The following is a 20,625-nucleotide window of genomic DNA, read 5'->3' as shown; positions in this document are numbered from 1 at the left end:
TCTGACATCTGAGCTCTCAGCTCCTGGCTCACTGCAGGGCAGAGGCTGGGACTAGGGGAGGCCCTCTTGGCCCCAGGAGCCCCTCTAGTCTCACCTCCCCCAGTTCCTCATGAGGAGTCTCAGCTCCAGCAGATGGAAGGCATCTTGCCCATCAAAGGCCTTGGTTGTCTCTGCCCCCTCTGTTCCTCCCCTCTGTAGAGCACCTTGATCCTTCCCCAGCAGGAATGCTCATTGGCAAGGCCCAGTTCAACTCTGCTTCCTCCAGGCAGCCTTCTGAGTCACTCCCAGGTCTCAGCGATTTCCCTTCCATCCTACTGTTCTCACAGATTCTTTCCTGAGTTCTCTACCGGGGTAGGGTTTGCTAAAGACAATGAGATGTGTTCCTCCCTTCCTCCAGATCTTTCCAGAAGAGGAATGAGGAAGGCCTTGACTGAAAGGCAGTGATAATGCAGTATGAGAAGGGCTCACAGATGCACTGAACCCAATCTGTAGTGCGGGGGGGGGGGGGGCCTCCTGGACTAGGTTGTGATGGAATCAGCTAGAAGGGCTTTCTTTGCTCTCCTTAAGTTGGCCAGCAGGCCTGGGTGTGCAGCCCTGCGTAGTGTTCTGGCTTCACTGTGTCAGACTTCCCTCTCATTGCCATCTCCAGCCTCCTAGGTCATCCCTCAGTTTCTGGAATATGCCCGTCCCTCCTGCCACAGGGCCTTTGCATATGCCAGTCCCACCCCCTGGAAGGTTCACCCTCCCATTACTTGACTCCTTCTCCCCCTGGTTAATCTCAGCTCAATTTTTGCTTCCTTAGAGAATATCTCCAGGCTGGGTCCAGCCCACCAAGTCCCACGCCTCAGAGCATCTTGGGAGGCAGACATCATGTACGCCGTAAATGTGGATTTCTAGTACTAGATTCTCTGGGTCCAAGTTCTGCCTCTGCTATTTACTTTGCTTGTTTTTTTATTTTTTGAAATGGAGTTTCACTCTGTCACCCAGGCTGTAGTGCAGTGGCACGATCTCAGCTTACTGCAACCTCTGCCTCCCGGGTTCAAGAGATTCTCCTGCTTTGCCTCTGCTATTGACTAGCCCCACGTCTTGGTGCAAGCTTCTTAACCTCCCTGTGCCTCAGTTTCCTTATCTGTAAAATGGAGATGTCAATAGCAGCTACCTTACTGGGTGGATGTGAGGATTAAGAGAGCCAGCTCACATGAAACATTAGAGCAGTGCCTGGCACATTGCAATGGCTCCATAAAGTTAAGTGTAATTTTCCTTGATGTTGTTTATGGGATGACGTAGCAGATGGCTGACTCCCCACCTCCCTGGGAAGGGAAGCTCCTTGACAACAGAGCCCTTAGCTGTGTTTGCTGATTATTTCCTCTGCCCTGCTGGATAGGGTTGAGCGCTTTACAAATATTTGCAGAAGAAAGAAAAGACTGGCAGTGGGTTGGGGTGGGACTCATGTGGCCCCCATGATGTCAAACCTAGAGTGTTTTGGCTGGAGGAGATCTTACAAATTGTGTAACTTAAGCCCTCCTTCCACGGAGGGGCAAAGGGAGCTGCTGGTGAGCATTTTTCTGGGCTTCCAGCCTCATGGGGGCTGGGCAACCCCTGCCCACCTCCATCTCCCCCTAGGGCTTTGCTCAAAGCCTATCATGGTAAAATCTCAGACTGAGGCATCTGTTTCTGTTTTGATTTAGAAAAAAAATGTGGCGCATCTCATATTTGAGTGTTGTGGAGCAAATGCATTCACAACAACTGGGTAGAGCTGCAGGATCCAGTTCGACCCTGAGTTATTGCTGCAATTCTCGTCTCCGTGGTAACAATTCCCCACTAAGTCTTCAGCCAGCAAGGCTGGGCAATGGCTCAGCTCAGCCCCTGGGCTAAGATGCAGGCAGGCAGGCAGCCTTGTTCTCCCTCCAGCCTCTAACCTGACTGCTTCCTCGGCAAGAGTCTGGAGGGGACAGGAAGGAGGAAGGGGAGGGGAGGCAGCCATAGGGATGCAGCAGCAGAGGCCCTGACCCCAGAGTCAGCTCTAGCTAGAGCTTGGGTAAAGGCTGCCAGTGGGGAGGTGCCCACGAGCAGCAGCAGCCAGGCAGAACGCTGTTGGGACCATCCCACCCCACCTCCTGCTGCTGCCAGGGTGAGCTCTGATCAACCAAGGCTCTGCAGCCAGGAGGCTGAGCCCCAGTCCACTCAGATCCAAACAGCTGTTAACAATTTATTACTGTCTAGATAGAGCCAGCCTTCACCGAACACCTGCTCTAGGCCAGCCCCAAGCTAGGCGCTGGAGAGGCAGGATCCATAACATATGACCCGTCCTCAGCGAGCACACAGTCAGGTGGGGGAGACCCAAACGGTGTGGAAGTAGCCAGATAAAGGGCAATGCGTGCACAGTCAGGCAGGAAAAGCAAAATGCAGATGGGACATGGAGAATGCTGCCTCCTGCGTGTCTCCACTTCCTCTAGAAGGACGCACGAGAAACTGTGGCCAGTGCTTGCCTTCTGGGCAGGGATTAGGTGGCAAGGAAGCAGGGTGAGGAAGATCTACCTTTCACTCTGCTCTCTTTATTGCCTTTTTTTTGTTTTTGTTTTTTGAGATGAAGTTTCGTTCTTTTGCCCAGGCTGGAGTGCAGTGGCACAATCTCGGCTCACTGAAACCTCTGCCTCCCGGGTTCAAGCGATTCTCCTGCCTCAGCCTCCTGTGTAGCTGGGATTAGAGGTGCCTGCCACCACGCCCAGCTAATTTTTGTATTTTTAATAGAGACGGGATTTCACTATGTTGGCCAGGCTGGTCTCTAACTCCTGACCTCAGGTGATCCACCCACTTCGGCCTCCCAAAGTGCCGGGATTTACAGGCATGAGCCACTATACCCAGCCTCTTTATTACTTTTTGAATTTAGTACTATATGCATACCTAACCATTTCAAACAAAACAAAACAACAAAACAGAACTGAAAATAGGAACCATCGGATAAGCGTTGTAATAAGGGTGCAAGCTTCTCAGCGCAGGACACCCAGAGAGGAGGAGTGGAGAGCTCTGACACTGGGGGACTCTCTCTCCTCTCAGGAGCTCAGAGTTCCAGCTGCCAGGTAGGGGTCTGTGTGTGCGCCTGCCTGCCTGCCTGCCTGCCTGCCTCTGTAGCTATGTGTTTGGTTTGTGTAGATCTACTGGGCTGAACAGTATCCTTCCAAAATGCATGTCCACGTGGAACCACAGAACGTGACCTCGTTTGGAAACAGGGTGTTTGCATATGTAATTAGTTAAAATGAGGTCACACATGATGAGGAGGGCCCCTGAATTCAATGACTGGTGTCCTTAGACGAAGGCCATGCAAAGACGAGGGAGAGACTGGAGTGAGGCAGTTGCAAGCCAAGGAACGCCGAGAACTGCTGACAACCCCAGAAGCTAGGAAGAGGCAAGTAAGGTCCTCCCCTCGCTCCTGCAGAGGGAGCACAGCCCTGCCAACACTTGGATTTCAGCCTTCTGACCTCCAGGACTGGAAGAGTATAACTTTCTGTTTTTCAGGACCACACAGTTTGTGGTAATTTGTTGCAGAGCCCTAGGAAGCCAATACAGTGGGTCTGCGCATTGGTGCTTGCGTGTTTTGAGGTGTGTGTGTTAATGTGTTTGCATGTGTGTGTGCATCTGAGTGTGTTTTGAGGGGCATTTGGTTGTGCTTGTGTTTGTGATTATAATTTGTCTGTGATTATAATTTGGGTTTTGGATGCTTGTGTTTTAGGTTGCATGTGTATTTATGTGTTCATATGTGTGCACGTTGAATTGTGTAGACTTGTGTGTTTGGGGGCTTGTGTGAGCATATGTGTTTTTAGCCAGTGATCTCTAGGGTCTCCCTCAGCCGTGTCATTCCAGAAATCTGCCCTGGGGCCCCTGCTGCAGGGGACACCTAGAAGCGATGCTGGACAGCAGCAGTGGGGATGGAGTGGACTCGAGGCCAGGTGGGAGCAGCAGCATCCTGTCTGGTCTAGGGTCACCCGGGAGAGGGCAGAGGCATCTCAGGTGTCCCCATCATACCTGCTCTGCTGGCACAATGATCTCAACCTTGGGAGTAGGGGTCCAGTAGGAGCCATGTCCTGGGGTCCCAGCCTCGGGGCCTTCTTGGAAACCTTCAGCAGAGAAGAGACCCTCTGCCTAGAGACACTCTACCTCCTCTCCTCTTTGGTGTTAGTTTACGGGAAAGTGAACGCACACCCTTGAAACATTACAGCAATGGGTCTCACGCTTTGGTGGGTCAGAATCAGCAGCAGGGCTTGTTACACCACAGATCACTGGGCCCCGCCCCAGGGTTTCTGTGGCAGCAGGTCTGGGGTGGTGCCTGAGAATCTGCATCTCCAACAAGTCCCTGAAGGATGCTGATACCGCTGGGTCAGGGACCTCACGTTGGGAATCACTATCCTAGACCACAGAACAGGAGAGGGAGGCTCCCCTTCAGCCCCCTCATGCGACCCCCAGACTTTGGTGTTGACAGCCTCGTGTTTCAGGACAGGCCCTGGAAAAGGCAGGCTCAAGCTGATTCTTTCAGTCTCACTGTCTCTCCTGTCATTCACAAAATCACTTATTCAGCAAATTACGGTCCAGACTGTTCTCTGAACTCGAGGTGCCTATGGGCTAGACACAAGGCTCTAGTGGGTACACAGACTCCTAAGGAGACCATGACAAGACCGCATAGCTGAACTCTGGAGCTCTGTTCAAGGAGTACTGGGAGCACAGAGGAGGAGCTCCTGCCCCAGCCCTGGAGAATCCAGAAGGGCTGCCTGGAGGAGGTGCCAGCCAAGGGAACTCTTCATAGATGGATAGCTTGTCTTTTGCTCTGGACATGGCCACAAAACATTTCCCACTTGGTTTTCTATCTGCTACCTTGCTCTCAGCCAGCCCATTGAGAACATTTTATGAACCCTTTATGAAACTGTTATAAAAAAAGACAAGACAAACAGCACTAGATGACTTTAACTGAGCACTTACTACCTGCCAGGGGCTGTGCTAAGACTCTGGAAGCACAAGAGCACCTGTGTCCTCACATCACCACCAAGATGGGAACTACTGTCCTTGAATGAGATTTGAGCCTGGTCAGTTGGCCTCAAGGCATCACATTCCTAGCCTGAGGGCACATGGGCCTCCTGCCATGTGGAGGACAGGGTAGAACATTCCAGAAGGGGAACTCGGCCTGCACAAAAGCTGAGAGGGAGATGGTGGGGGGTAGGGGGAGCAGGACAAGATGTGGGCCTACTTCAGGTCCCCTGGATGGAAATGCACCACCCCTCAGGGGCAGCAGAGCCAGGAGGGGGGCCAGGTTGAAGCCTGTTTCTAGGCTCTGGCCCTGTCTGTCTAAACAGGGCCGAAGCCATGTTGGTTGCCTCGTAGGCTCTCTGAGCACAGCTGCTCCAGTGACGGGTGGGAGCCAGATGGCAGAGGCTGTGGGTCTGGCTCGCAGGGCTTGGAGGGCACGAGGGGCCTGAGAATCCCTGCTGCCATAGTGGGAGCTCTCTAGTCACAGGTTTGCTTGTGAGGAAGGTTAGCCCTGCAGGGAGGCTGTGCCGAGGGGCTGAGGGGTGATGGCCGGCACAACCTCCATGACTCATGGTGGCCCCACATCTTAGCTCCCTGGCAGTCTCCGTGTGGCTCTGGGATCACCAGAGCCTCCTCAACTAGAGCACAAGCCCCAGGCCAGGAGCAGCCTCTTCTGGCCTTGCTCCGCTGGTAGGGGATCAGGAAAGCCACACTGGTCCAGGCCAAATGAGGACTTGAATGGTGACCTGAAGCCAGGTGATAGAACCAGAGAAAATGAGCTGCAGCAAGAGGTATTTTAGTTAGACACAAGGAAGCACTGGCCTGGGAGACTGAAGGGAGTACAAGCTATTTCTGGGGAAATAGAGAGATCCCTCCTTCTGTTGGCAACAATCTGCCTCTCTGGAAAAAGTACAGTGGGAACTTCTCTCTCCTCTTCCTTCACTAGCTCCTCCATCATCTCTCACCTACATTTTAGTTTTATCTGTCCTTTCCTGCCTGCCTCCACTTCTGCCTTCATTGTCTGAGTGGGCCTGGCTTGTCACAGTGTCACTGGGAGCCTTTGAGTGGGGACACAATTTAGCCAGTGTTCGCTGAGTCCCAGACCTGCTGGAGGTGAAGGAGCCCAGGCCCTGCCAGAGCACTTTCAGCCGGGTAGAGAGACCAGACAGTAAAACCAGTGCCTACACCCAAGGCAGAGTAAGAGCCACATGTGGAGAAAGGAACAAGCCAAGTTGTGGGGCTCAGAGACCACAGCCCCAGGGGTCAGGGAAGGCCTCTCAGAGAGGTGGCATTTGGAGAGTGGGTGGATTTCCATACTGACAGAAACCAGTGGGAACCAGGATAGTCTGGGCAGAGACAAAAGAGAGGAAGAGGGAAATAGAGTGTGGACTATTCCAGAAATGCAGGAAGACTAGCTTGGCTGAAGAGGTGGGGTGAGAAGGGTCTGGTGAGATGAACAGGTCATGAGGCCCTGAATCTCGGTTGAATAAATTTGTACTTGATTGTAGGCAGTGAGGAGCTACTGAAGTTTCAGAGGAAGGGCATGACATTTTCTGGGCTGGGACTAGAAGAGCATCTAGATTTTGCTCCTATTCTAGGATCTCATGAAAGGTACTTGGTCTTGATTCTGAGCCCCTGGGCCTGTCAGGAATCCCCAAGGGGAGCAAACAATCTGTGTGTCTCAAATGTTGCCTTTCCAGTGAGGTCTATTTAATAACGCAGCTCCTCTGGCACTCCTGACTCCCCTCCCTTTCCCCTCACTGCCATTGCATTTATCTCCTTCTAACATACTTCATCCATAGTTTACACTGTTTATTATCTGCCCCATTTGAATAAAAACCCCCTGAGGGCAGGGTCATGTTTGTTTTACTTGCTGCTGCCCAGTCCAGTGCCTGGAATCCCAACAGATTCACTCATTGTTCAAGCGGATAAAGAGAAAAATACCGGCCGGGTTGGGTGGCTCACACCTGTAATCCCAGCACTTTGGGAGGCTGAGGCAGGTGGATCATGAGGTCAGGAAATCGAGACCATCCTGGCCATGGTAAAACCCGATCTCTACTAAAAATACAAAAAAATTAGCTGGGTGTGGTGGCAGGCACCTGTAATCCCAGCTACTCAGGAGGCTGAGGCAGGGAAATCATTTGAACCTGGGAGACAGAGGTTGCAGACGGTGCCACTGCACTCCAGCCTGGGCGACAGAGCAAGACGCCGTTAAAAAAAAAAAAAAAAGCAGAGAAAAATACCACCTTGCAGGAATCAGCATGCTCTGGTTTGCTCCCCTCCCTGTCCCTTCACTCCTGGCTTCCTGGGCTTGGCAGCACAGAGCCTCCAAGTGGAAGAATCTCCGAGAAAAGCATGCAGAGCTGTGCTGCTTCCCTCCCGCACTTCCTACTCTCGCCAGGACTCTGGAAACATTTGAACTGTTTCCTGCTCCTGCCAAAAACCACCACTGTTTTCCTTTATTGCAGCGCGGAGGCCAGGCAGGGACAATTTCACCTAAGGAAAGCTACATGTTTGCATGACTGAAACAGCTCCACCGAGCAGTCTGGAGAATAAGTTAGATGGTCTGATCAGAATCACTGCAAATTCCCAAGTGCCCACTCCACACATGCAGTGGCTCTGGGCATTTGGCTCCATTTTGCCCTTACCCCAACTCTATGAAGTGGGTGTTATTCTCTTCATTTTACAGATGGGAAAATACATAAATTCATTGACGCAGCAGAGTTCTGTCTGCCAGATGAGGAGGCTGTTCTCAAATGCTGTTCCATCCTGTCCTAGCCCAGGGTTTGTTCCTCCATAGTGTGTGGCCTCTCTTCCACCAGAGGGGCAGATGAGATGCAGGACGGAGCTAGCTGAGTTCTCTGTCCAAGATGCCAGATCATGGGTAGTCTCTGCTGGCCGCAGGCTTCCCGCCTGAGCCATGGGAACCAAAGTTTTGGCCACGGCCCCGTGATGAATGAGGACAATGATGTCACGTCTGCTGCCTGGCCTGAACTCATCAGAGAGTACACATTATAATCGTGGTCACTGCCTGTCTGGGCAATGGCCAGGTGTCCTTTCTTGACTCTGATGTGTACCAAGGCTGGAGCCCAAAATAGGGCTAGCTGCATTTGCAGGCCCAGTGAATCCAAGGGAAACCACCCCTAGCCTTGCGTGCGGGGCCAGAGCCCTATATCCAGGTCTGCTCCTGACCAGGCTATGGCTGGGGAGGCAGAAGAGCTTGGATCAAACCCCCAGAGATGGGCTGTAAGTGACTGCACTTCCATTCCTTAGGGACTCAGTTCACCCACCCTGAGGGTGGAAACCCTCTCCCAGCAAACATTACTGACTCCTTATTACATGCAAAGTAAACAGTATTTGTCTCTGCCTTCAAGCCCTTCAAGTGAAGTTAGAGCACAGTCATTAACTAGGCAATGGGGAGCCATGGATGGTTGTAGAGCCAGGGAATTGGATGACTGCACTGTGCCTTAGGGAGGCTGATCTGGCAGCAGACTGTGGCTGGGAGAGAACAGACTTTTGCAATGATCAGATCAAATGTGTTACGCACTTACTGGGTGCTAGATGTTGTTTCAAGCACTTCACAGATATTACCGTAGTTAATCCTCACCCTAGGGTACTATCGTTAACCCCATTGCACAGACGAAGAGACAGAAGTACATATCGATGACAAGGCCAGTAGGTGGTTGAGCTGGGATATGAACCCATCTGGCTCCACCGCTGCGTCTCCCAGTAATCTTGAACAAGGGTCTGGCATAGGGCTGGGGCCGTGGGGAACGGCCAGAGGAAAAGAAGTAAAACACTGCCTGTGGCTGAGGCTCCCTGTCCTGGAGGAGTCTCCCAATAAAGGACCAGGAAATTATAAAGGGGACAATGTAAAGAACTATATCTAAGATTACTTTTATCAATAACAGCAACAATCACAGTGTTCTTGGCCAGCAGCCCATGCAGGATAACATCTTCTTTCATGTAAGAGAGATCTGAGACACTCTCAAAGAGGGAAATCTTATCACAGTTAGAGCTTCCTCTGGAAAGTTTCCTGGACTCTCTCAACCTTCCTCAAAGATTTATTTGTTAATGTATTTACTTACTTAAATAGGGGAAAGCCTCACTTAGATGCTAACCTAGCTTAATACCTTCTGGCTTGGGATGTCCAGCCACTCTCAATGTCTCTTTTGCAAAGGCGGAGGAGTTGCTGGAAAGGTGGAAGGAGAGAAAGAGGAGCATGGGGCACAGGCTGGGCTGGGGGGCAAGAGGAGGCCACTGAGCCCAGGAAGGGCTGTCCAAAGCCAAAGGGGTTCCCGTGCTGTTTTGACAAGATTACAGCTGTTTCCTCTGAGATGTTCAACCACAACACTGGAAAGTACACTACTGATGTAAGTAATGCTTGAGAAGTAAAAAGAGATTGCGGTTGGATTCTACCGCTAAGATCCTCAGCTCTAGCAGTCTGTGAAGATACCCTCTGTCTTAATCCTTTCCTAGAGGAAAACGTGTCAAGAGTTAGGGAACTCCTGGAAGAGCTGTGTCGGGCTGGATTCTGGGCTTGCCCCAGTACAGAAATTCATTGACACCGTGTCAATGAAAATCAGCTGGGCAAGAACCACCAGGGGGCCCAGCTAGCAGCTCAGATCTGGGGGCATTTCTAGGGGGCAGAGGACATCCTAACCAAAGCCGGAGCATCTTCTGCCCCTTCCCAGGCCTCATGAGCAGGGTCACCTGGGACAGTGCCCTTCGGAAGGGGGTTAGGCTTTTCCTGCCCCCGTCCTGGCAAGTTGTGGGTTTAGGAAGGCTTAGGGAGGGCCTTTGCCCAAGTGCTGGCTAGAGGGCTGCAGGCCATGGGATGGCCGGGGTGGCCACGTTTCCCAGGCTCCAGGTGGGGAGCTGGAACTAGAGCTTAGCCGTGATGGGTGGTGGGATGATGCCAGGGGCACCTACCTGGAGTAGCAGATGAGGTTTGGGGCTTGGGCCCCACGTGGCCTCTGGGCTGTTACAGGACCTTCCCTCCTTCTGATCAGTCCCCAGGAAAAGGTGCTTCTGAGTGTCCCCACTCGATTCCTGACCCCGAGGGAGGCTCCTCCAAGACTCTACGGCACAGGCACAAGAGAACCCTCTCAGTGCAAGCGGGCATGCATCCCAGTCCTCCCTGGCTTCCTTGCAGCTCCTCCCCAAGCCCAAGGTGGCCAAGCCCCTCCCAGCTCCAACATGCTTGTCAGTATCTCCCACAAGGCCTTCCTTGGGGAGTTCTGATGGGGTAAGAGGTACCCCAGATGCACCCACAACCCCCACCCTGCCCCGCTCCAAATCCAGGCCAGCCAGTGCCCACCCCTGGGGTGGGTGAGCTGGGAGCGACCATTCATCCCAGGTGAGTAGCAGCTGTGGGGAGAGCACTATACTGGGAGTCCAGGCACCAGCTCTGTCACTTCCCCTGCTGAGCTGGAGTACCCCATTTCCCTTACTGGCGTGGTTCAGCCTAAAGGCACAGACAATGCCAGCAGGGCTGAGCTGGGGGAGGCCAAAGGGGTCATAGACATCACCTACTTCAGAATCATCTGTCGAGGAAGGCTTGCTAAAATGCAGGTGGAAGGGCCCTACCTTAATCCACCTAACTTGAATCTCCAGGCAGGTGTTTGGGAACCTGCATTTTAACAAGTTCCCCACATGGGTGCCTATGAAGTAAGACTCAGTGCACTGATGACACACTGGAAAAGGGCACACAAGCCCAGGTATAATCCACATAAAGGGGTCATCGGTCCCTTTCCTGAAAGCAGCATCACAGGAGCCCGATCTCTGCAGCCAGGCTAGCCAGGGAGCCCCGGCAGCTTGCTAAATCCTCTCTAGCTCTCATTTTCCTCATGGACAAAATAAAGATCGGAGGTGATCTCTTGGGCCCATTCACATTTGAAATTGTGAATGCAGGAAGAGGTGAACCCACTGAAAAACGAATTTAAAAACAAAGTTCAGGGTGAGGTAATTTAACTGGTATTCTCCCTCTTATAATTTGTTTCTTCTTGAATATTCCTGTTTTGTTTTGTTTTGTTTTGTTTTGTTTGAGATGGCATCTCACTGTGTTGTCCAGGCTGGTCTCCAACGCCTGGGCTCAATTGATCCTCCTGCCTCTGCCTGCTGGGTAGCGGGGATTACAGACACATGCCACCATGCCCGGCTTTCAATATGCCCTTTAAATTCTGAAAATAACATGCTTAGGAAAAAAATCAAACCATTCAAAATAATACACAGTGAAAATGAAATCTTGGCTGGACATGGTGGCTCACACCTATAATCCTAGCACTTTGGGAGGCCACGGTGGGAGGTTCACTTGAGCCCATGAGGCCAGACTCAGCAACATGGCAAAACCCTGGTTCCACAAAAAGTATCAAAAAAAAAATTAGCTGGGTGTGGTGGTGTCCGCTTATACTCTTGGCTACTTGGGAAGCTGAGGTGGGAGGATTGCTTAAACCCAGCAGGTCGAGGCTGCAGTGAGTCATGAGAGTTCCACTGCACTCCAGCGCGTGTGACAGAGCAAGAGCCTGTCTCTAAAAAAACAGAAAGAGAAAAGATATAGAGCATGGATGTCCCTGCCATCTCAGACCCATGCCCCACTCTCCAAAATAAATATCATCAAGTTTCCTAAATTTTCCTTGAGAATTTTTTTCAGAAATGTGGACACACACGTACACACACACACATACATACATATATATAGATATACATATCTCTCTATGCCTGCATCTTTATTTTAAACCCAACCAGGAACATATTCCCAGTACTTATATTTGCTTTGCTAATTAACATACATCACACATCTCTGCATACAGCACAGACAGATCCCTCCATTCTTTTAATAGCTCATAGTGTTCCACTGAACCAATGTACTACAATTTCTGTGAATCTGTCCTTGTTGATTGATATTTAGGTTATTTCTACATTTTTTGCTGCACAAACAAAGCTGTAATGAACATTTTTGTGTTTTCTTGTTTGTTTGTTTTGAGTCAGCGTCATACTCTGTTGCCCAGGCTGGAGTACAGTGGTATGATCCCAGCTCGCTGCAGCTTCAACCTCCTGGGCTCAAGCGATCCTTCCACCACTGCCTCTCAAGTAGCTGGGACCACAGGTGCCCACCACCATGCCTGGCTAATTTTTTAGTTTTTGTAGAGATGAAGTCTTACTTTATTCCCTAGGCTGGTCTCAAACTCCTGGGCTTAGGTATCTGCCTGCCTCAGCCTCCCAAAGTGCTGGGATTACAGCTGTGAGCTGTAGAGACAGGGTTTCTCCATGTTGATCAGGCTGGTCTCGAACTCCTGACCTCAGGTGATCCACCTGCCTCGGCCTCCCAAAGTGCTGGGATTATAGGCATGAGCCACCATGCCTGGCCCGACTCTGTATATTTGTGTACATATGTGAGGCCAGCTAGAGGATATCCCTGGGTCAAAACTTATGTGAACCTAACATTCTGGTAGATATTGTCAAGTTGCCCTGCAATGAGGGTGAACCTGTTAGCATTGCCCCAGCAACTCATGAGGGTTCCTGTTTTTCTCCACCCTCACACAGTGTGGATTATCAGACTGTTAGATTTTGACAGTGAGTTTAAAAATGGTATCTTGTTTCAATTTGTAATTCAGTTGTCAAAAAGGACAGACATGTTTTCATGTTTATTGACTGATTGGCCTTTGCACTTAATTTTCCATGAATTGTCTGCTTCTGTCCTTTCTAATTTGTCTTATTGATTTTTTAAGTTTTTCTAAATTATGGCAATTAACTTCTTGTCATGTGTATTGCAAATTGTCATTCATCTCTTTTGACTTTATTTACGGCAGCCTTTGGACTTGCTTAAAAAGCCTTTCCCATTTGAGAATCATGAAAGTATTTGCCCATCTTTTCCACTTGTATTGTTGAAGGTTTCTTCTTCTTCTTCTCCTTCTTCTTCTTCCTCTTCCTCCTCTTCTTCTTCTCCTTCTTCCTCCTCTTCCTCTTTCATCTTCGTCTTATTCTTTTTTGAGACAGGGTCTCACTCTATGGCCCAGGCTGGAGTACAGTGACACAATCATAGCTCACTGTGGCCTTGGACTCCTGGGCTCAAGTGACTCTCCTGCCTCAGCCACCCGAGTAGCTGCGACTACAGGCACACATTACCACACTGGGCTTTTTTCTTTCTTTTTAAAATACCTTTGCCACCTCTAGAATTTATTTTGGTGTAGGGATTGTGGTAGGACACAGCTTTATTATTTTTTTCGAAGGGCTAAACAGTTGTCCTAAAGTCATGTTTGAATAATCCATTTCCTGCTCCCCAACCCAAAATCCTCTCTCTAAATTCAAAATCCCAATTTGACTGTGTAGGAGGATGGATACAAAGAGCATAAACTCAGAGTCAAGTGCTTGGCTCAAATTTCCACTCTACTGGACCTTTTAAAGAAGTTTTTCTAAATTAAGGCAATTAACTTCTTGTCATGTGTATTGCTAATTGTCATTCATCTCTTTTGCCTACCCTTTCTGTGCCTCAGGTTTCTCATCTAAAAATGGAGATAACAATAATGCCAACTGCATGGAGTTATTATGAAGATTAAATGAGTTATTACAGCTAAAGTGTATAGAAAGATACAAATAATATACGCTGCCCACAAGAGGCTCACCTTAGAAGTAAAGGCTCACATAGGAGGAAAGTGAAAGGATGAAAAAAGTTATTCCATGCAAATGTAACCAAAAGAAAGCAAGGATGGCCATATTTCTATCAGTCAAAAGCTGCCATGAAAGACGAAGGAGACTATTAAATAATGATAAAGGGTCAATTCACCAGGAATATATAACAATTACAAATATATATGCACCTAACAGCAGAGCACCCAAATATATGAAGCAATATTGACAAATAATAATTGGAGATTTCAGTTCTCCTTTCAATAATGGATAGAACAACCAGGCAGAAGATCAATAAGAAAATGGAGAACTTGAACAATACTACAGACCAATTGGACCTATCAGGCATTTGCAAAAGACTCCTCCAAACAGCAGCAGAATATACATGATCTCAAGCACATACGGAACATTCTCCAGGATAGATCACAGGTACGGGATAGATCCTTTACCTGTAGATTAGGCTACAGGTAAAGGACAGGACAGTGGCCACACAGGGGACCTACTATACGATGGTGATTACTTTTATTATTATTGCATATTAAGTGCGCTTTGTTTATCAATCTGTGAAGCAGTTCCATCATTTGACAAATATCTATTACTATGTGTCAGGCCCTGTTCCAAGTGCCAGGAAATCAAGAAAGAAGGAGCAGTCTTAAGAGCTGCTCCTGCCACCTCTAGTTATGCTTAGTACTGGTTATTTTAGTACTTTTACTAATATTTTAAATCTCTTCCATTATATTTAAAAAGAGGCTAATGCTTCTATACAGACAAGCTATACATTTTTGTTTCTAATAGTTATTACTGATCATGTTGGTATATTCTTTTATTATTTCTATTTTTTTTTCAGTTGACAATTTTGTTCTTTTTTCTCCAGGTGGTCAATCTTATCACCTACAATTTTGATAAACTTAGCACTTTTATAACATATATTTTTAAAATTTGTATTGGCTTGTACTTATAGAGCAGTGTTAAAGAATTACAGTAGTAGTGATCATTCTTTCCTTGTGTGTCTGAATACACATGCACACACAAACACACACAGGCATACACAAAATCATGTTAAGCAATATCCATCTATTCCTATGAAATAAGAGTTAAAATCAGAGACATTTTGAATTTTTTCAAATGCATTTTAGACATTTTTTTGCACTTATGAAGTTGCTTATATGATTTTTTTTTTTTTTTTTTTAGAGGGAGGGTTTCACTGTGTTGGCCAGTCTGGTCTCAAACTCCTGACCTCAAGTGATCCACCTGCCTCAGCCTCCCAAAGTGCTGGGATTACAGGCATAAGTCACTTCGCCTGGCAGCTTATATGACTTTTTATTTCTTTCGAGCTTTTAGTTCAAAAGAGCTGTTAATTACATTAACAGTTTTTCTACTATGGAGTCTATATTTGTGGAATATAGCCCCACTTGCTTGTGGTATGTTCATTTTTTAACAGAATGCTGTGTGAGTGCATTTACTGCTATTTAAGAATTTTGTACCACTATTCATAAGATTTTTAAGTTATTTTTCTCTTTTTTGTGCTATTTTTGTCAAGGTTTGGTATCCATATTGTTCGGACTTCATAGAATAATTTAGAATCTCTCCTTCTCTGTGATTTGGTGTAGTTGGTGCAGTTTAAATAATATGGCATTATCTGTGCCTTGGAGGTTTGATAGAAATGAGAAGCTATCTAAACCTTAGTTTTTTTGGAGAAGAATTTTATGAAAACTCAGTTTTTTCAGTGATTATTGGTTTATTGGGATTTTCTACTTCTCCTGAGGTCAAACTGAGGATTTACATTTTCCCAGAAAATCATCAGTTTCAGCTGGTTTTCAACTGGATTTATATATGGCCAAACACAGTACCAATCATAATAATAATAATTCTTTCTATTTTCTCTGTATCAGCAGCTATTTCCCCATTTTAATGTTCAATTTTGTATATTTGCCTCAATCCTCTCCTAACCCCCATTAGATTATCTTGTCTCTAAAAAATCATAAAATGACACATGATTTTCCACCCAGGAACCTATTTACTAGGTACACAACTCAGAAATAGAAGGGCTGAAATCAGAGAATGGGATGAGAGGGTGGCAGAGGGACAGGTTGATACAGTCAATCAACAAACATTTCAGAAGTGCAAAGAGCCGGCACAGGTATTTCCTGGCTTTAAGCACCGACAGCTGTTTTCCCAACTCCCTCACCCCAGTGAAACCTGCCAGCTCCCTGCATCCTTCACACTCAGCCCTCACCTCCTCTTGGACCCTTTCCTGACTCCCCAGGGAGATGTGGGGGGAGGGCACCTTTCCAACCACATCTCAGATTCCTTTTCTTCAACTTTGAAAAATTCATTTAAATCAACTGAATTAACAAACGTAAACATTCTGTCATTTTGCTTCAGCTGTTCTTTGTTAAATGAAGTGTTACAAGTTAGGAAGTCCTTTCTTTCCCCCTTCAGTCTCAGCTCCTTCTCCCTTCAAGGTACCACAAGCATGACCTTGGTAGGCATTGAAACAGAAATAAGTAAATCCATAAATCATAGCTAGTACTGTTTTGTGATTTTTATGAAAATTAAGTTTTCAGCCAGGCACAGTGGCTCACACCTGTAACCCCAGTACGTTTGGAGGCCCAGGTGGGCAGATCACTTAAGCCCAGGAGTTCAAGACCAGGCTGGGAAACATAGCGAAACCCCATCTCTACAAAAAATACAAAAAAAAAAAAAAATTAGCCGAGTGTGGTGGCATGCACCTATAATCTCAGCTACTTGGGAGGCTGAAGTGGAAGGATTGCTTGAGGCTGAGAGGTTGAGGCAGCAGTGAGTCAAGATCGCACCACCACTCCCCTCTAGCCTGGGCAACAGAGCAAGACTCTGTCTCAAAAAGAAGAAAAGGAAAGAAAGAAAATTCAATTTTCACTAATGGTATTATTTTGCAATTTCCTTTTTTTGCAGCATTGTTTTTGAAATTTACTTATGTTAATACAGAATGTATCTGTATGTGTCTGTACATTTATATCAGCTTTGCTAAGCTATAATTTATATAAAATAAAATTACCCAATCACACATAGTTTAACTGTTGCATAGTATTGCAGGTTTTTTTGTTTTCTTTTGTTTTATACTTTGAGACGGAGTCTCACACTGTCGCCCGGGCTGGAGTGCAACGGCGAGATCTTGGCTTACTGCAGTCTGTCCCTCCCAGGTTCACACGATACTACTGCCTCAGCCTCCTGAGTAGCTTGGATTACAGGCACACACCACCACACCCGGATAATTTTTTCTATTTTTAGTAGAGATGGGGTTTCACTATGTTGGCCAGACTGGTATTGAACTCCTGACCTTGTGATCCGCCCACCTCGGTCTCCCAAAGTGCTGGGATTACAGGTGTGAGCCACCGCACCTGGCCCCAGTATCACAGTTTTAATCATTATTCTATTATCGCAGATATTGAGGTTGAGGTATCTTTTTTTTTTTTTCTGTTTGGTCACCCAGGCTGTAGTGCAGTGGCACAATCATAGCTCATTGAAACCTCAAACTCCTGGACTCAAGCAATCCTCCCACCTCAGCCTCCCAAGAAGCTGGGACTACAGGTACACACCACCCCACTTGACTAATTTTTTTTAGTAGATACAAGGTCTTGCTATGTTGTCCAGGATGGTCTGGAACTCCTGGGCTCAAGCAGTCCTCCCACCTGGGTGTCCCAAAGTGCTGGGATTGCAGGCATGAGCCACAGCATCCAGCCATGACCTTTTTTTTTTTGCATTTCAAGCATTGCTGCCCTAGATACCCTTGGAACTGTTTCCTTATGCACATGTGTAAGTTTCTCTAGGTAATGGACACCTAGATGTGAAACCATTGGTCATAAAGCATATACACGTTCAGTTTTACTAGCCCTTGCCAGAATGTCTTGCGGAGCTTTGTATTGCTATTTTCACAGAGTGTTATTATTTTTCTCAAGCTATTGTCACTAAGCCATTTCCTTGTTTACCCACCCCCTTCCCCAGGAATTACTGGAGAAGGAATGACTGGCACTCAACAAACACTTGATAAGTGAAAGGATGAGCTCACTCTCTAGCAGAAGAGATAGACTCAGTGTGTTAAGGGCATTCAAGGCAGTTGAGATCTCATCTGGCTGAGGTCCAGGGAGGGCTTCATCAAGGAGATAGCATTTGAATTGGTCTTTGAAGGGAAGGAAGACTGAACAGATGAGGATAGGGATAACAGCAAGGACTGGGATGGGGAGGGGTGGTGGCTCAGACAGTCCCGGTCATGTTTGATTTGCCAGAGCAATGGTTCTTAGCCGAGCTGGGGTGAGATGGGGCAGAAAACCCAGGCATGTGTATTTTGTAAAAACTTCAAGGGCATCTGACACCCCCCCTCCCCCAATAAATAACCCTTGAGTGGGAGCATAGCATGTAGGAAGGGAGCGTCACTGGAGAAGGCAGTTCGGGCTTACTCCACGATGAGCCTTCAATGGCAGGCTCTGGGCCAGAGTGGACTCAAAAGTAACTCCCAGGGGCAGTAGGCAGAGTCACAGGGACACCAGGCCCTGGGATAGGGCTGGATTGGAAAGCCTGCTCTTCCCAATCGCTTCCTCTCCTCTGTTTCTGGGAACAGATCAGGGCTGCTCTGGCGAGGGTTCCCTCCTCAGCCACACAGGAGGGTGCTGGGACTGGGGCTCCTTCTGCTCCTCCACTTGGAAGCTCTGTGACCCAGGCCAGGGGCTTCCTGTCCCTTGCTCCATGCAGCACAAGCTGCATGTATGTGCCTGGCCCAGGGCCCCAAGGAGCCCCTCCATGGAGCGTGGGACCTGGGCCTGGCTAGGCCAGGTCCCCTTCCTTTGCTTTGGCTCAGCCCCTTGGAACCTGGGTGGGGGTGGGGTGGGAATCCTAGCCTTCCACTCTTCCTGTTCCCATGACATGAGTTGTCCTTCAGCAGAACCCGCTTCTGGGCGCCCTGCCCAGAGTGGAGGGGAAAGGGAGAAATGCACAACCTTCTCTTCCAAGTCCTTTTGTCTCAAGCAACTTCAGCAAAACCACCATCCCCAGCAGTAGGAGGTGAGCTCAGGATGTGTCAGCTGTGCTCGGGAGGACGGCGCACAGATGACTTCCCTGGACACAGACTGGCCATGGCCCCCGTTTGGATTCTGCTGCTTTGGTATGTGAGTGCGGTTGTGGCTGTCACAACCTCTCAAGCCACAGCTTTCTCATCTATTGAGCGGGCGACTCAGACCTGCTTTCTCTCCCAAGGCGTGGAGAGGATTAAAAAGTAATGACAGGGAATGTGAGGCCACTGAGTGGCTCCAGGGCCTCAAGCCAGGCTCACTGTTCAGGCTGTGGTTCTTCTGGTACCTCAGAAAGTCTTCCCAAGCCAGGCCTAACTGACAGGCCTGGGCACATGAGGCCCCAGCCAAGGAGGGATCCTTGGTCCAGCAACAGCTTATTCATTGTATGAAAGGACACTCCCTGTTCACACCACACACACACGTGCGTGCACACACACACACACACAAACACACACACACACCCTCTGGTTCTGAGAAGATTCCCCCTCTGCCAGGTCCTCAGGGATGTGAAGCCTTTTTGTTTGCTTTGCTTTGTTTTTTTGAGACAGGGTCTCGCTCTGTCATCTGGGCTGGAGTGCAGTGGTGCAATCACAGCTCACTGCAGCCTCAACCTCCTGGCCTCAAGTGATCCTTGCACTTCAGCCTCCTGAGTAGCTGAAACCACAGGCCTAGCTAATTTTTTTTACTTTTTTGTACAGACAGGGTCTTTCTGTGTTGCCCAGGCTGGACTTGAACTCCTGGGTTCAAGCGATCCTCCCTCCTTGGCCTCCAAAAGTGCTGGGATTATAGGCATGAGCCACCATGCATGGCCTGAAGCCTTTTTGAAGGGGACAGTTCAGTTGTAATAGTGCCTGGAGCAGCTGACACTGTGGGTCAGCCATTGTTTGACATCATTTGGTGTCACCAAAAAGCATGGTCTGGCTGGGCGTGGTGGCTCACTCCCGTAATCCCAGCACTTTGGGAGGCTGGGGCAGGCAGATCATTTGAAGTCAAGAGTTCAACACCAGCCTGGCCAACATGGCAAAACCTTGTCTCTACCAAAAATATGAAAAAATTAGCCAGATGTGTTGGAGCACGCCTGTAATCCCAGCTACTCGGGAGGCTGAGGCAGGAGAATCACTTGAACCTGGGAGGTGGAGGTTGCAGTGAGCCAAGATAGTGCCACTGCACTCTAGTCCGGGCAACAGAACAAGACTATTTAAAAAAAAAAACAACAAAAAAAAACATGGTCACCATCCCAGAGGTTCCTGGACAGCCAACCACTCAGCAGACAGAGGGACGAGCAAATGGAAAAGAAGGGGACTCCGGTCACCAGGCACTATGCTGGGCACTTTTCTGCTTCCTCCCATCCATCCTCCCAGTGGCTCTGCGCGGTGGGGATTCACCATGCTGCAAACGGAGGACTTGCGGAAGTGAAGTAAGCAGGTAATGAAACAGGTGGAAAGGTAGCTCCCGAGTGCTCCCCCAGAGAGCGTGTCCATGTGTGACAGGTCCTCTGTGCTCCCTGCCCCCATCAAAGCGGGATTGATTTCCCTACAGGGCCCTGGGTGTGTGTTCCATTGCTCTCTGTAGCATTTCTGGCCTATGCTCAAATCACTGCCACTCAGACATCCAAGGCAATGAGGCCTCAATACCCAAAACCCAATAGACAGCCGTATCCCAGAGGACTGGCCATAGCTCCATTTCACCCATCTATCTCTCCGAAGACCCTAGGGTCACTTGCTCTTTTACTGGGACCCCATGGCCTGAGGCCAGCATGCACCTGACTGAGCACAACTCTGAGAAGACTCAGCCAGAGTGAGGAGAAGGCTTCTGTCTCCAGGACCTTCCTTGGCCAGGCCACTAAGTAACGAGGAGGAGACAGTTTGGTTTCCTGCTGGAAGCTGGCCTGGTCTTTCTGCCTCTGATCCTCTAAGAACACCAGAGGCCCTGGCTT

The 20,625-nt window shown here is 48.6% G+C and overlaps 1 protein-coding gene across 7 annotated transcripts in view; it reads right to left on the bottom strand.

Annotated features, from left to right (window-relative positions):
• The window catches only part of TMEM63C (transmembrane protein 63C), a 143,703-nt gene that overhangs the window by 56,179 nt on the left and 66,899 nt on the right, over positions 1 to 20,625 (bottom strand). For all 7 annotated transcript variants that reach the window (XR_001111430.2, XR_001111431.2, XM_012476839.2 and 4 more), the window contains exon 2: positions 9,949 to 10,097. The gene's annotated coding sequence lies outside the window, so the exon portion shown is untranslated. The remainder of the gene's footprint in view (positions 1 to 9,948; positions 10,098 to 20,625) is intronic.

Source organism: Aotus nancymaae, unplaced genomic scaffold (genome assembly GCF_030222135.1).
Source record: "Aotus nancymaae isolate 86718 unplaced genomic scaffold, 86718_ANA_hifiasm-v0.15.2.pri h1tg000011l, whole genome shotgun sequence".
NCBI lineage: Eukaryota > Metazoa > Chordata > Mammalia > Primates > Aotidae > Aotus > Aotus nancymaae.
The sequence above is the reverse complement of the archived record's forward strand: the minus strand, read 5'-3'. Positions and strand labels throughout refer to the sequence as shown.